Raw genomic sequence first — 17585 nt, forward strand, 5'->3', positions numbered from 1 at the left:
ATTTCTGCTGGCCATACAGTCTACGCAATAGGAGGAGAATGCACTGAGTCAGAACGCAAATAAAATTGTATTTAATCTATATACACCGCTGAGTGCCAGAGAAATACAGCGCCCTTGTCTTAGCCCTTTGTTTGTGTTCACTGGCCTTGTGATTACACGTTGTAACAATTTTGGTGTTTGTGTGTAGATTGTTAGCAGCATTTGTGAGATAGGGTGAATAACCTCTTTCTGCAACTACATTCCATAGAATTTCTCTGTTCACATCGTCAAATACCTTTTAAAAAATCCATGAAATCAAGATTAATTTCCTTATTCAATTCTCATCTCTTTTTTCATTATTTTTTGCAGTTTAAAAATATTGTCAGTAGCTGATCGCCCCTTTCCAGAATCTAATTGTCCTTCAGCTATTCGTTTCTCAATTATATTTTTGTCTAGTTATCATAATTTATGAGCTCAGTTGATGACGCTGATTACTCCATAGTTGTTACTTTCCTTTTTATCGCCCCTTTTTAAAAATAGTTACTACTTTTGGCATTCATTCGTACATTCTTATATCTCCAATATTCATTGAAGATGTGAAGAAGCCGTAGTTATAGGAATAACCATCCATATTTCGACTGTTCGAGGTCAATACCATTGAAACGTCCCCTTTAAACAATTATACATGACTGTTTTTTAACTGACACACAATATTTTTTGGCGCAACGCAATCCGACTTTCAAAAATCCCTACAAAAGAATGGCCCTGACTAACATTAACCTATACGTTTCACAAATCACTTACCTCACAAAAATCTTGGTTACTCGAGCTACTGCAATACAGCGAGCGCCACTACTGCCAGCTAAATAAAAGATTCAAACTTACTAGTGTTCAAAGGTCATAATATATACAGCAGTTCATGACAAATTTCAAAACTCCGCCATCTCTCTCCCCACATCCACCATTGCTGGCGGCTCAACTCCAACTGCCCAACGCTACGCGCTGTTCACAGCCAGCTGCCTAACACTACAATGGCGAGTATTACAACAATGCAAAGCAGCCACAGACTGCACACAGCACAGCCAGTGATTTTCATACAGAGGTGGCGTTACCAATAAAAAAACCTAAACAGCCTACTTACACCATGTACACCATCTGCAGTTCTATTGCTTGTACCTTATAGAGCTTCCGTCAGATAAATCAGTATCGCCGAAGTTTTTTGTGCCATTTATTGGGGTAATGTAAAAATTACAGTATCGACATGCCATACTTTTTATAATAGCCTGTTTAGTCCCTCTCTCCTGTATTATTGAGCCGTATAAGATCTTTTTCATCCCTGCTGAGTGTTTTCATCACTTAATATGTTAGCATTTCAAATGGTTCAAATGGGTCTGAGCACTATGGGTCTTAACTTTTGAGCTCATCAGTCCCCTAGAACTTAATACTACTTAAACCCAACTAACCTAAGGACATGACACACATCCATGCCCGAGGCAGAATTCGAACCTGCGTCTGCAGCGGTCGTGCGGGTCCAGACTGTAGCGCCTAGAACCACTCGGCCACTCCGGCCGTCCTGTGAGCATTTGTTTACCATCTAAATCATTCTCTATACTGCTGATAGAGCGTTTATAAGAATGCTTTTGAAGTGATGTTATTTATTTATTTACGAGTTCCATAGGACCAAATTGAGGAGCAAATATCCAAGGTCATGGAACTTTTCAGTATACGAAATTACAACATAATAGTAATATCAGATAAAAATAAAATGTTTATGAACCCGAAAAACGTCAAGCCATAAGTTTAAGTAAACGCAATCAACAACACAACCACAATCAGCTTCATTTTTCAAATAACTCCTCGACAGAATAGATGGAGAGACCCATTAGGAAACTCTTCAGTTTCGATTTGAAAGCGCTTGGATTACTGCTAAGAATTTTGAATCTGGTAGCATATTGAAAGTGGATGCAGCAGTATACTGCACACTTCTCTACACAAGACAAAAGGAAGTCCGATCTAACCGATCAAAACGCAGGTTTGAAACAGATGGTGCTATGGTTGGCCCGCTAGATGACGCTACCATAGGTCAAACGGATATCAACTGCGTTTCTTTTAAATAGGAACACCCATTTTTACTACATATTTCGTTCTTTGTAGTTTTTTCGTTTGATGCGTATTTCGTTAGATATTTGGCCCAGTCACTATCATTGGACCATGCTATATATGTATACTGGGTGGTCCAATGATGTAGTGTCAAAATACCCATACTCGTGATCAGGGGTCGTCAAGAGTTCGAAAACTTACACCACTTATTGCCCGAACCGCCCGTTTCTGAGCCAAGAATATCCTTTTAGTATGTGAAGAACTACCCGAAATACAATACCATACGACATAAGCGAATTAAAATAAGCAAAGTAGATTAATTTTAGTTTCGAACGATCACTCACTTCAGATACCGTTTGAATAGTAGAATTAAGTCTCTGAATAAGATCCTGAGCGTGGACTTTCCACGACAGTTTACTATTTATCTGAACTGTTGAGTTTCACTAATCATAAGATCATGTTGTGAAATTAAAACGTCTGATTTTGTTGAATTGTGTGACAGAAACTGTAAAACCTGCGTCTTACTGTGATATTGCGTTAGTTTATTTGCTACAAACCATTAACTTAGGCCATGAACTGCATTATGTTGCAGACAACATCCTTTACTACCAAGCTAGTGTCATCAGCAAACAGAAATAGTTTAGTTACCCGTAGTACTAGAGGGCATATTATTTATATAAATAAGTAACAGGAGTGGCCGTAACACTGATCCCCGGGGCATCCCCCCCCCCCCCCACACTTGAATGCACCCCACTCAGACCACACATCACAGCCATTCTCAGGATTATGAATAATAACGTTTTGCTGTCTGTTGCTAAAGCAAGAGGTGAACCAATTCTGAGCTACTCCCTGTCTTACCTAACGGTACAACTTCTGGAGCAATATTTTGTGATCAACACAATCAAACGCCTTAGTTAAATAACAAATATACCAAGCGGTCAGATCTTTTGTTTAACCTACCCATTACTTCACAGAGGAAAGAGAATATAGCATTTTGAGTTGTTTAACGACCTCTAAAGCCATACATTTGATAGCAGATTATGTGATATAAAATAGCTTTAGCAAACACCGATGGCGTAGAAATAGGTCTAAAATGGTCTACATTGTCCCTTTATCCCTTTTTATAAAGCGGCTTTACTACTGAGTACTTTAATCGTTCAGGAAACTGACCATTCCGGAAGGAAAAATTACATATATGGCTAAATACAGGGCTAACATGTGCAGCACAGTACTTTAATATTCCGCTAGGCACTCCATCATATCCATGAGAGTCTTCAGTGTTTTAATTATTGACTCAATCTCCCCCTTGTCTGTAACACAGAGGAGTTCTTTAGACATTAATCTCAGGAAGGCATTTGCAAAGAAAGTGATATGATTCCCTGTAGAAACTAAATTTTTATTTAATTCACCAGAATGCTCAGAATATGATTGTTAAATACTGTACATGCATTTCTTGAATCAGTAACAGAAATATTGTTACTACGAATTGATTTTATATCGTCGACCTTGCGCTGCTGACCATATGGTTTTAATGTTATCCTGTGAATTAGTTATTCTATTTGACACCACATACTCTTTGCCTTCCTAATAACATTTTTAAGCATCTTTAATACTGTTTGTAATGGACTACTGTAGCTTGATTGTGACTACTTTCAACATTTTCATATAATCCCACTTTTTTCTACATGATATACTTATCCTACTAGTCAACCACCCAGGCTGCCTATTAGTGCTAGTACCCTGTTTAGAACGTTCTAATGGAAAGGAACTCTCACAGAGCATGAGAATTGTGTTGGAAAGCATTATATTTATCATCTATGTTATTGGCACTATAAACATCCTGCCACTCTTGTTCCTGACAGTGTTTAAAAAGCTCTCTTTTACTGTTGAATTAACTTTCATTCATAGCTTATAATTATGACTTTTATTTGAGTAGCAAAGCATTTTAGTGTTAAAATTTGTGCATCATTGTCTGAAAGGCCATTCAGCTTTTTACTAACTGACTATTTTCAGACTATTTATGCTGGTATTGAAAGATTCTAGTTTTTCTTTAACTGCTGTTTCCATGTCTTCTTTCCAAATCCTCACTCGTCAACGTTTCCTTTGTTTCCCTTTCTTTCCCAAATCTAGATATAGCTGTTTTTAAGTTTTTCGCGTTTTCCAAGTCTTCTACCGATTCCAAATTTGCTAATGTCATTAGAGTTTGTTAGACATATCTTATGCTGTTATCTTCTACAAGGTACTCCTTAAAAACTTTTTCTTCCTTTAGGTCCTTAATTGATTTTTGTAGTTTTCTTTTTCTTGCGTAGATGTCAGTTACTGACGGAAGTAAGAAGTGGTGTGATCCAGTATCCACTCTTCACTAGCCTCTGTATCTCTACTCTGTACTTGGAACCCCTTATCTGTTCTTATATTATACGTAATATGCCTACATCGTCCTGCTGAACAAGTATATTTGTGTACATCTTTTCCCCTAAAGTAGCTATTGGAATTTTGAAGCAATCAAAGGAAGGAAAATCTCTTAGCATTTTGCCGTTTTCGCTACATACATTTTCTTCAAATGTGCCAGCTATTTCTAAACTGGTATATTTCCAATTCTATCAATGAGACCCGCTTTGAGTAAAATCTAATTTTTATTGTACCTGTTTATTGTCATTCGTAATTGTGTTTGAAAGGCCTTGGACTCGTCAATTTTTCTTTCTTCCATGGCATCTTTAAATCTTTTATACAGCAACGCATTCATTTAGTTATTCATAGTCTAGTTTTGTATTATGCCATTTTCTATGACCGTAGATAGCAACACTTTTACTTGTTCTTTGTTCTTGTTTTACTACGTTATAGAGGATAATATCATCATCGACATATTTATTTTCGGATTTCTTATTTGTGTCTGTAATCGCCACAAAATCCTTTTCTTTCAAATGTTTAGCTAATTCTGCTTCCTTAAGAGCAAGTCCATTAACGTTACAGGTGACGACTTTCTAAGCTTCATTAAACGATTTTATCCCTGTTCCTTGCCTGTGCTGTATCCTGCTAATTCGTTCTGTTTCTGAAGCCAGATTGGGTACTGTCAGTGTTGATTGAGTCCCTGAATGGGGTACTGAACCATCACAGTCAAGAATGGTTATGAGGCAGCATTCTCTGAACCTTACCAGGTACAGCCAATAGCTGGCGTAGGTGGGTACCGTGTAGTACTTCCTTTCTACTCAATGTTGTTGTTATTATACAGCCAGTACTCGGTCGTCAGAATGTCGACTGCTAGGTGGGGTACACCGTAGGTGGGTTATGTTGACAGGTGGACGAAAGAGACTGTACACTCGCTTCATGATCTCACTGGTACCCACTAGTCGGCAGGATATACAGAAAATTCACTGTCTGAGATTATAGTCATTAGTCATAGATAGCCGACAGTGATGGATGTATGTATGAGACAGTGAACCGATCTTTGCACAGATTACCACAACTATATCATAAGCAACACCTACGATTTTCATCTCAAATACCATTCGACATGTGTAATAAAAACACATTGTCTTATTTTATGAACCCCACGTGCTCATTCATAGACAAGAAAATAGGAAGTGAAATGAGTGCAGCTGTTTAATGACAATGGAACTAAGTATGTACATCCTTTCTAGGCCTAAGGCTTTAGTCACACAGCCAGTAAAAAGAAACGGAAATATCAACCAGCCATAGCACCAGTGCTAAAATTATTTAAGGAAACGCATAATTTTAATTCGTAAAATTTGCATCGGTTTGAAATATGAAATGGGGAATGCGATGAGCGCTATTCTATTAACAATGCCAACAGAAACTAGGCAAAAACACATGTCACAAGAAGTGGTTCAGCACTGCAGAGACAGCAATGTCCCTGTGCCATGGCATAATATACAGGGTGAGTCACCTAACAGTACCGCTGGATATATTTCGTAAACCACATCAAATACGGACGAACCGATTCCACAGACCGAACGTGAGGAGAGGGGCTAGTGTAATTGGTTAATACAAACCATACAAAAATTCACGGAAGTATGTTTTTTAACACAAACCTACGTTTTTTTAAATGGAACCACGTTAGTTTTGTTAGCACATATGAACATATAAACAAATACGTAATCAGTGCCGTTTGTTGCATTGTAAAATGTTAATTACATCCGGAGATATTGTAACCTAAATTTGCTGCACACAATTGCAATCTCTGGCTTAAAGAATGTCGTACACGCCGCAGTACATCTGGTGGAATGTCGCCGCAGGCTGCCACAATACGTTGTTTCATATCCTCTGGGCTTGTAGGCACATCACGGTACACACGGTACATAATGCCCACCACATTGAACATCTATTGGCCTGACATGTCGGGACACACTCTATTCCACTCCGTAATTGAAAACGGAAACCACATGTGTACGTGTACCTCAGCCCTCATGGTAATGTACATGTGCGTCAGTGAAAAAGAACAATAAAAAGGTGTTAGCATGTGGACGTAATGTGCTGTTCCAGTCTCTTCTGTAGGTAAGGTCCATCACCGTTCCCTTTGGATCCCTACGTAATTGGTGCTCTCCGATACACACGATCGAACAGCGGAGGAGTGGTACTCAAGCGTCAACTTTAGGTTACAATATATCCAGATGTAATTAATATTTCACAATGCAACAAACGGCACTGATTACGTATTTGTTTATATGTTCAGATGTGCTAACCAAACTAACGGGGTTCCATTTAAAAAAACGTAGGTTTGTGTTAAAAAACATACTTCCGTGCATTTTTGTATGGTTTGTATTAAACAATTACACTAGCCCCTCTCCTCACGTTCGGTCTGTGGAATCGGTTCGTCAGTATTTGATGTGGTTTACGAAATATATCCAGCGGTAACGTTAGGTGACTCACCCTGTATACCTTGTTGTATAATGTGCACCTCGTCCACCCGGTAGCTACTCACTGCCACTGGTGGACACACACATTGTTTAAGTATTACAGAATGGCACCGACCATAGTCTGTAAATACACTGGTGTCTAAAATTAAAGCAAGAAACCGTTATTTTCCCTTCCCTTGTCTGGTTCAAGATATCATTGTAGAAACTGCCAACAGATGTCTGTATGATCGTGTTCTGCGTGGAAGATGGTATTCCAGTCCATGGACAACCACGCCAGCGATGATGTCAGGGACCCCATCAAATGAGGTGGTATTATCATTTTCGTTAGTACTAATCATAGATTTTCTGTCCAGTTCTCGAACTTCCAGTGCCAACATAGTGCGTTATTTCAGAATTCCGACAGGGCTTATTCAGATAATTAATTTACTGCCTTATTTCCATTTTTATTTAGCAATTTATCATATTACTGTCGTTACTCATAATTAGAACCATTAATAATACACTGTGTTTTTGTCGGATTTATCTTTTTTTATATTTTTTTGTATTAGTATTAAACCGGGACCTAGAAACGACGGAGAGGCTTCGTGAAGTTCACAACCCCACAACAGGTCACAGCAGTCCACCCACCCCACCGCCGCCCCGCATCGAACCCAGGGTTACTGTGCGGTTCTGCTCCCAGTGGATTCCCCCGGGAGCGTCTCATACCAGACAAGTATAACCCCAAATGATTGCGTAGTAGAATAATTAGGGTGTACACGTACATGGAAACGGTGTTTGCGTGGCAATCGCCAGCATAGTGTAACTGAGGCGGAATAAGGGGAACCAGCCCGCATTCGCCAACGTAGATGGAAAATCGCAATATCCGTCAATCGGTGATTTGGGGTATGACGATACCCCATCCAAAATTCCAATGCCTGTAACGTCAGAATTTTACCTACTGCGCACTACCGCTCCTCGGTCACTTTCGTTCAGATTGTTTTGAGCAATTGTAGTGACCAGTCATTGTTGCGAGCTGCTGTTATTTTGACTTGGTAAGTAGAATAACTTGCTTGGGGTATGACGCGACCCCACGACACAGTTTTCATTATGAGCTCAGTAATTTTAAACACTTTATAAACTGACATTTCTTACTGAAATATCACTCAGCATGGTTAACAAGGCCAGAATGGGAGTTCCTGATCCCGTTTTACAGACTTTTATCACTCAGTGGTTACATGAGCTGGAAGATATTGAATACAGCGATGCTGAAACTGCCAACGAAAGTGGTCCTGAACGCAACAGTGAAAACGATACTGAGTCAGAACCGTAAATAGCAGATGGGTGTGAACGAGTTAGACAAGGAACAAAACAGAACACTTTCTATGGACGCAACCGCTGTGGTCAACAGTGGAACCGAAGAAAAATATTCGAACGCCTGCTCATAATATTACAGTACAACTTACTGGACTCAAAGGGAATGCACAACGTCTTGGCCATTCTTGTAACCCACTGCAGGTATGGCAATGCCTGTTTTTCACAGGGTAACTGAAGTTGTAACACACACAAATGAGAAAATCAAACAATATAGGAGTAGATATGTTGATGCAACCAGAACAGAATTGAGAGATGTTTCACTGATAGAAATGAAGGCCTTTATTGTATTACTGTACTATACTGCAATTTCCAAATCCAGTAAAGAGACTCTTGAACACCTCTTTGCTACCGTTGGTACCAGTCGCGATATATTTCGCTGCACAATGTCATTTGAAACGGATGTTAATTCTGCTAATCTGCCTTTGCTTAGATGACTCTTGAACTGGGAATGAGAGACTGAAAACCGAACCTGCAGCTGCAATATCATATCTATTTAATTCACTTGTCAGAAACAGTCAAGACTGCTACTGCATAGGAGAAACAGCCTGTATTGATGAAATGTTGCTAGGATTTCATGGAAGATGTAGATATAAAGTCTATATGGCATCGGAACCTGAAAAATATGGCCTCAAAACCATGATCTTATGTGATCCCAGAACACGGTACCTCCCAAGCGCCTACATATACACTGGCAAACGCAGCGACGGAACGGGTTTGTCACCTGAGGAGAAGAAATTATTGATATCATCACAGAGTGTAAACCTGCCCAGGGTACTTGAAGAAATATTACAGCTGACAATTACTTCAGCTCAATAGAAGTAGTTGACGAGTTGAAAAAAAAAAAAAAAAAGGAAAGGAAACGGAAGCTATACGACGTAAGCACTCTGAAGAAAAATAACAGGGAATTTCCATTAGAGTTCTTGCCACAAAAGAATCGTAAACAGGGCTCGTCCGAATATGGGTTTACTAGAGATAAGACCCTGGTTTCGTTTGTGCCCGATAAAAATAAAGCAGTGGAATTAATTTCATGTATGCATCACTCTAAAAACACGGATGGTGAGAGAGGCAAGCCTGAAATAATAGAAACAAAAGGAGGTGTTGACGGATTAGATAAAAAATGTATGACCTTATCAACTAACAGGCGCACATGTCGTTGGCCAATGGCAATGTTTTTTGGAATTCTTAACACTGCTGATGTAAATTCACATGTACTTTATTCAGGCTTCAGGGACAGTAAACCCCTCTCAAGATTCGATTTCCGAAAGGACCTTTCAAGGCAACTGTGTGAGATGCACCCAAATGAAAGGTTACTCAATGCAAGACTACCTAGAGAACTCCGAATTTCTATTGGGCGTTTTCTCAATAAGCCATAGCCCTCTTCAGCGCAAAATGTTGGTCCAGTGAAACGGAAGATGCGTTTCCTGTGTCCTCGATCATTGGATAAGAAAACAGAAGTGCTCTGTATGAACTGCAAACGACATATTTGTGCGTCCTGTGGGCACTCAATATGTTTAGAGTGTGTGAATGAATGAATATTTGCGTAAGTTCAATGTTAGTGGAATTACGTTAAATTGAACCTTACCTTATTAATCTTTGTTATGTTTGTTGTTTTGAACACTAACGCACTAACTGAAGTGCTCTCAATTTCCAAAGTTATGTTTTAATTTTTTCTCGATAATTAACAGATACTTTGAAAAAAGTTTGTTTTAATTTTCTTCTGTAGCTAACAGATACTTCGCAATTTGAACTGGTAAGCTGCAGAGATACTAATTTTTAAAAAGGCCATTGTTATGCTATGATTTTGCAAAGCTGTTTTGATGGCAATAAAGGCTAAATAGCAACGAGAAGATCCTGTATTCATGACTTTATATTTATGTTCAAGTGCTTGTGTAGAAAATTCGGTAAGAGTATGGGGTATGTAAATACCCCACGACACAATTTATTTCATAAAATATTCACGACACCGACAAAGGTTTAGAAACCCCCCACAGGCTGGCCCAATCGGGAAGCAGCGCGTTACACCACACGGCTAACCGGGTGGGCACCCGTTTATCTGACTTCCAGCACTGTTCCACACACATTCTTCTAGTTCCGTTTAACGAGTTTCTCCTGTCTTACTCGAACGCTTTTTTGGCGTGTTTCGTCATCTGACCACCCGTAACGCTAGTTTATACTTCTGCCGTCTTCGCGTAGCTCGAATGTACTTCATTTAAATAATGAAACAATACATCAGGTACGTATTTTTTCGTGCCTACAACAATGCGTTTCGAGAATTTATTCTCACTGTCAAGTGAAAATATTTACAGAAGTGTTTTGTGTGTTGTTTGCATGTGTGTGGTGCCTCCCTCGCAATGTGTTGTCTTTTTGGGGTTAAGATACCGTACTGTGCTAGCTCACGCACACACACAATGTGAAATTTTACGGACAACATTATGGAGAAGGCACAGTAAACTCTTACCACAAAGAGACGGCTGCACGTCGGTCGTATGAACTTCAGCCAAGCCTGCAACTCGTATTACTTACAAGCAGAAGGGGAACAGAGTCAGTCAAGCTGTGAGACATACAAAACTTAGACATCCCAGTACATTAACATTAACGGACAACAGCATTAGACCAGCTGTCTTACGAGAAAACCTGCGTGGTCTCGGTATGTGCAAAGTAACACTTGCAGCTTTGGCCCAGCAAACTGAACAGCACTTTACATTACCTACAGTGGTAGCTGAACCACAGACGAACCAAAGAATCTTTGATTATTTCATCGAAGCAAACGACTGTGGCCACGATAAATTGTATCAGTAGCAAACAAACACCATAAGACAAGGTCGTCGTATCAGATCAGCACCTACTGGATACGATGGCGTCGCAGTCCAAATGATGAAACTTATTATTGGACATCTGCTGCCCATTATAACAGATATCTTCAACCACTCCTTAACCGAAAGTGGTTTCCCTCAGGCCTGGAAACAGGAACTAGTTAAGCCGTTACCAAAAAAGATGCTGCTACAGTAACCTCTGAATAAAACGTACTTGCATCATTCCTGCACTGTCCAAGGTGTTTGAATATATCGCCCACGACCGGCTAACAAACTGCTTAACTGCAGACAACCTACAAGACGAATGACAATCAGCCCTCCAGAAACACTGCAGCACAACATCTGCCTTAATACAACAGCTGACATGAAGCTTGCCATGGATGAACAAGAGGCAGCTGCGATGTGCTTCTTCGACTTCAACAAAACCTTGCACACTGCCGACTATTACATTTCACTTGTCGAGCTGAGGAGCCAAAATTCCTCGCCAAGTGCATTGCCATGGTTTTGCTCATATCTGACGCTCGTCAGCAATCAGACACGCCCAGCACAATAAATTCATAACCGAGGCAGGTACTATCAGGTGTCCCCCACGGTTTGGTATTAGGTCCTTTACTCTTTTCATTGTACATAAATGATGTGTCCTCACTTTTGTCCTACAGGTAATACCACACCCACTGTGGTGAACTCCAGTGGTATATTAGTGCAAAACCAATAAATCTGAATACAGCTATCAGGAATTTTAGTACCAACCTGTGCGCACTACCGAAATTGGTGCTGGATAAAGCGTTAAGTCTCAACTCATCCAAAACCCAAGCAGCGCTGGTTAGTCATTCTAGGTTCATCAGTCTGAAATCTCGGGAATACGTAGCATCTTTAACCCTAAATGTGACAAACATCAACTTATTTCCTTCAGAAAGAGTCTAGGGGTAATAATAGATGAAAATCTGAACTGGACGTATCATGTGAAAGAAGACGTCAACATCTCTCCAAGCATAAGAAACTCTTTCCTCTTAATGCGAAAAAGAAACTTGTAGAAACTAATTGATAACAGGCATGTTATCCTGCAAGGTCTTTGTCAGGAAAGCTCGTGGCCGCTGGAACTGGTTATGAGTGCTTGTGTTCATTCTATTGATGACGATCGACTCTTTGGTCATATTTCCCCATCATATGCACAGTTGCCTTGGCTGCGTGCAGAGAAGCACACAGATTTCCGTGCCCTCTGTCCTCTCTACTGCCTAATCAACGTACGCTGTTCTCCCCTGCTTCTCCTCGATCTTAACCATCTGAACAACACGTCACAAACACCCGTTCCCACCAGGGCAAAATCTCTTCCATCCCACTCCATCGTTCACCCACGTTCTCGAGTCCTTCTCAGTAGCAGCTGAAAGGTGGCTACACTGAGCCACAGCGCCAGAGATCGCGCTAGAGAGTATTGTTCCGCCGCCTCCACTGGCAGTGTTTTTCGAGGACTCGTAGTAGTCAGTTCGTGTTGAGATGTGCTAGTGGGCAGTGCTTGTCGAGATGTTGTAGTAAGGAGTGCTTGTTCCATGTTTTATGCAGTTGTTTGATGGGCTAGACAGCAGATGTTGTTCGAATGGAAATATTGTAATGATCAGAGTGCTTTTCGTCAATATATATGAAGGTAAAATATTCTTTTTATTTCTTTTTTTCATTTTTTCAATGTCCTGAATAATGCGTCATTACAGGTTCAGTCAACAAAGCATCTGGCTTGTGTTCTTGGATTAGAGTGTAATTCTGGTTTTTTTTGAGTAATTATGGTAATTCTATTTTCTTTAATTAATTCAGTATAAATGATATTTAAAAATTCTTGTGTTATTGAAGAAGAACCGTGCCAGATGCGTACGTTGAATCACACTTCCACACACAGAACAGTTATACTTGTGCTTTGGTTTCGTAGGTTTTATAGTTGCTGGGGACTTAATTAATTAATTGTGTTAACGAAAATTTTCATTTCAGTCTTTGTTGTTGTTCTATGCAGTCAGATTGCGTAATAATACTAGTCAGGGCCAACCGTTTACGAGACTACGTAACTGGACAGACACCTACTAAATCAAAAAAATAAAATTATTTGCATTTTATTTTAACTAAGCCCCCATGCACGTGGCTACCGCTGCTTCGGATGGTCCCTTGGAATTCTTCTGATTGTAAAAATAGTAGACAGTAGTATTGTTGTAGTAATTTGTAGTTTAGTAATTGTAGTCTATTTTGCATGTGTAGATTTGGTAATTGTCATTCTTCTAATGGTATTTTTTTTGCAGAATTTAATTTTGTTATCTTGTATACGGGTTTGACAATTTTGTGCAGTTAGGAAGATTTCAATTGTTCGTTAATCGTGTTTGAGGGAAACACTTCGTGTGAATGGTATTGTTGGAGATAAAGTGTCATTGTGTGTAATTTTCATATACTGACGAGTTTTGTATGTTTTGTAAATGATTACGCGATCGATGAAAAAAGCAAAAATGATGAATAGTGAGAATGACGAAATTGTTAACATGGCGAACTCGCCAACAGAGGAAAACAGTATGATGGATAATGAAGTGGAAAACAATGTAATAAGTCGGGAAAATAGTCCGGAACCATTTCAAAATTTTTCACAATCAAAAAATTTTCAGAATCCGAGATTAACGACAGAAGATTCTGGAATAGTATCGAACTCAGATAGCTTTACAGCTATGACGAAGAAAACTGGTTTCGTGGGAAATGTTAGGGGTGAAAAGAATTTTGAAACAGTTAATATGGAGCAGTTGATGGGTGTAATATTAAATTTGGGATCTGAATTAAAAACAGTGGCAACACGGTTAGACTTACAAATGGGAACAATGGAGCAGTTTCGATCTGAATTAAAAACAGATAGGGGAACAATGGAAACACGGTTAGACTCACTGGGATCACAAATAGGAACAATTAAAACAGAGATGGAAACAATGGAAACACGGTTAGACTCACGAATAGGGACATGTTTCAAAAATATGAAAGATGAATTAAAGAAAGAAATCAGAGAAGAAGTAAAACCGATTTTGAATGCTCACAATAATAGATTAGTTGCAGTAGAGATTAGACAAAGGGAATAGGATAGAGAACAGGAAGAAAGAGATCGCGTGATAGTACAGAAATTTTCAGAGTTAAATTTACAACGTGCAAAAGATAAGGAAGAAATATTTGGGAGAATCGAGGAATCCGTACCAAATGACAGATTAAATAACCTAACACAACAGTATGAACAGTTAACTACTAAATGTGTTAATACTGAAACCCGAGTCGCGACACTTACGGAAGACGTAAATAAACAGAAAGAACAAATAGGTGATTTATCGGAAAGAGTTGAGGAGATTTCAGACAAATTGACAAATCTTAGTTTACATGGGGACAGAGATTCGGATGATATAGCTCCATTACCATTTGCAGAAACCGAAGAGTACCAGAACATAAATAAGAATGTTGAAAATCAGGGAAAATTTAATGAACGCGTGAAAAGGGAATTTGAGGCGTTACAAAAGCAAGTCAAACAAATTGAAGGCGAAATCGTAGGAAAAGACAGCAAAAGAAATTTGGAATCACAGATACCAGAGGGGTTTGAAGAAAATAATTTGTTTCATTTACGGGATGCAACAAGAGAACGCCAGGCGCGCGAACTTGACAATAATCGACATTCGAACTGGGACAGACGCGGTAGGTCTTTGTCGCCACGAGGCGAAAACTTTGATTATAAACACTTTTTGACTGTTCGGAAATTTAAGATCTTCCGCAATTCTAAGAATGACATACATCCATGTTCATGGTTAGATCAATTTACGTATGCACTTCCGCCAAATTTGCCACTAAGTCACAAACTGAAATTTATGTGCAGTTATTAAAGTCCTCAGGGGATTCACTATACTAAGTGAATATGTGCTGTAGCGTTCACAGGGCCCCGAGCTGTAGTGGTGCTATTTCCCTTTTAGTTTTCTGCACCGCTGCCTACTCTGTCACTATTCTTTGCATCTATAAAAACAATTCTTCTACTATCCATCTATCTAGACAGTAGGTAAAGATTAACCGGATATGACGATTTTACCCAAAAGTGACTTTGGAAATTACCGTTTGGACTTACTATATCTTCATCAGCATTCATTTGTAGTTTAAATGAAATTTTACCCGTTTATCTTCGTGACAATATTACTTCATATGTTGACGATATTCTTATTGCTAAACGTTCTTGGAGTGAGCAGAACAAGATTTTGGATTCATTATTACGTATTTTTGCAAGAGTTGGCATTACAGTGAACTTGGAAAAATCTGAATTTGGTCGTTCTCAGGTGAGATTTCTCGGTCACCTTATTTCTACAGAAGGTATTCTTCCTGATCCAGAGAAATTAGATGCTATTCGTAATTATGCTGTTCCTACTACAAAACGTGATGTTCGTAGTTTCCTTGGTGTCTGTAATTTTCTTAGACGCTTTGTTAGATTGGATGATTTGGCCACACCTCGTTTACACATTTCAGTTATGCACATTTTGGTCCCAGAAAATGCTTTCATAAATTACGAGAAAATTGTTACTTCAGTAATATGGAAAAACGTATTCGATCTGTTCTTGCCAAATGCAAATTATGTCAAAAGGCTAAGCCGCCAACTGTTTCTCACAGGGCACCGTTGTTTCCTATCATTCCAGCGAAATTAAAGGACATGGCTGCAGTCGATTTGTTCGGTCCAGTGGTTCGTTCTACTAATGGTTTTGCGTACATTTTCGTAGCAGTGGAATTGACATCAAAATATGTGTGTTTTACACCTTTACGCAAAGCAACAGCTCGTTCAGTATCTAATGCTTTCATCAAACATTTTCTTAAAGAAGTGGGTCATGTTGATAAGGTTACATCAGATAATGTATCACAGTTTCGCTCTAAAATTTGGCTTCGTACTCTACGGCGTCGTAAGATTAAACCAATTTTTATTTCACTTTTTCACCCTCAATCTAATGCTTCAGAGAGATGGATGAAGGAAATCAATAAATTGTGTCGTCTTTATTGTCATCAGAATCACAGAACTTGGGATCAGTATCTTCATATTTTTCAAAACATTCTGAATGAACTCCCTAATGACTCAACTTCTTTACCGCCTCTATTGATATTAAAAAACAAAGCACCGTCAAATCGCATTTCTGAAATTGTTCCTTTTCCGCCTTCACGGAAACTGCGGCATTCCGAAGTTGTGAACCTGGCTCTACGAAATATTGCGTCTGCGGCTGCTAGAAGAGAGAAATTAGCTAAACGTCCTGGTCGTTTAAAAATCTTGTCAGTTGGTCAGAAGGTGTTAATTAAATCTCTTAGTTTGTCTCATAAAGGAAAAGGCTTGTGTCGCAAATTTTTTCTGCATACTGAATTCGCAAAATTATACATGATAACACTGTTGAAGTAGAAACTCTTAAATCTCGACGCTCTAAGGGAATACATCATATATCGAACGTTAAAATTTTTGTGGAATGACATACTTTTGAGAAACCAACAGTTATACATAAACATGCGGAGAGTACAAGGATACCGCGCCGTGTTCCGGCGGCGGCAGATACTCAAAGCAACAGTGAAGTCTGCGTGCCGCACAAGGCAGTCGTTGACTGCAAACAATCACTTTCTACGTCACGCGCCTACAGCTGATCGAGCGCTCAGTGCGAATGCACTGACAGCGGTAAACAAATACACAGTCTAATTTCTCCGACTAAATTCAGTATAAAGCTATAGTAACTTGATGAATTATGTTATTAACGTTCAGTATTTTTCAGGATACGGTTGTATAAAATATTTAAGACCTTCAGGTAAATTCTGTGTGTGTCCGACGTTAAGAGGACTTGCTATCGAGAAAATTTCAGGAAGAATGTAATTTCGAAGAAAAAAGTAATAAACTAAAAAAGGTAACTGTTAATTGAGTTTATTTTTCAGGTAACATAATTCCACTTAGGTACGTATTTTAGATGTAATTTGCTGCTCGCGATTACGTGATTCATACTTTGTGCTAAATTTTATGTTCTATGAATTTACTTGTGAAACGACTTGCTTGTGTACATTTGCTGATTTTGACAATTATTGATTAATGAACAGTGTTGTTACTTATGTATATTATGTATCGCTTGGCTGCTATGCCTTTTCACTGATGTCATATTTTTTTATTATGTGCCTGCTGTGCTTATTTATTTAAATTATAATTGTCAACTGATTAATTGTGCTGACTGTGGTTATGTATGTAAGTTATACTTTGTGATTTATCTGTTTGCGCCTTCATGTTTACTTATTAAGATTACGTATGAACATTTATTTGCTTATGCTGATATGATGAATATGGCCCGTTTATTATGTAAGATACATATTTGCTGCTTTGCGTATGGATTGCATATTTATATATTTCTGTTTGTTGTCATAACTACTCTTTAATTTGGTATATAGAAATGCTGATATACTGTGTATGAACATAGAGTTT

General features: G+C 38.9%; 1 protein-coding gene across 1 annotated transcript in view; it reads right to left on the reverse strand.

Annotated features, from left to right (window-relative positions):
- Positions 1–17585, reverse strand: part of LOC126212940 (uncharacterized) — a 483964-nt gene that overhangs the window by 369638 nt on the left and 96741 nt on the right. The gene's annotated exons all lie outside the window — the stretch shown is intronic.

The sequence above is a fragment of the Schistocerca nitens genome, chromosome 11 (genome assembly GCF_023898315.1).
Source record: "Schistocerca nitens isolate TAMUIC-IGC-003100 chromosome 11, iqSchNite1.1, whole genome shotgun sequence".
Lineage (NCBI taxonomy): Eukaryota > Metazoa > Arthropoda > Insecta > Orthoptera > Acrididae > Schistocerca > Schistocerca nitens.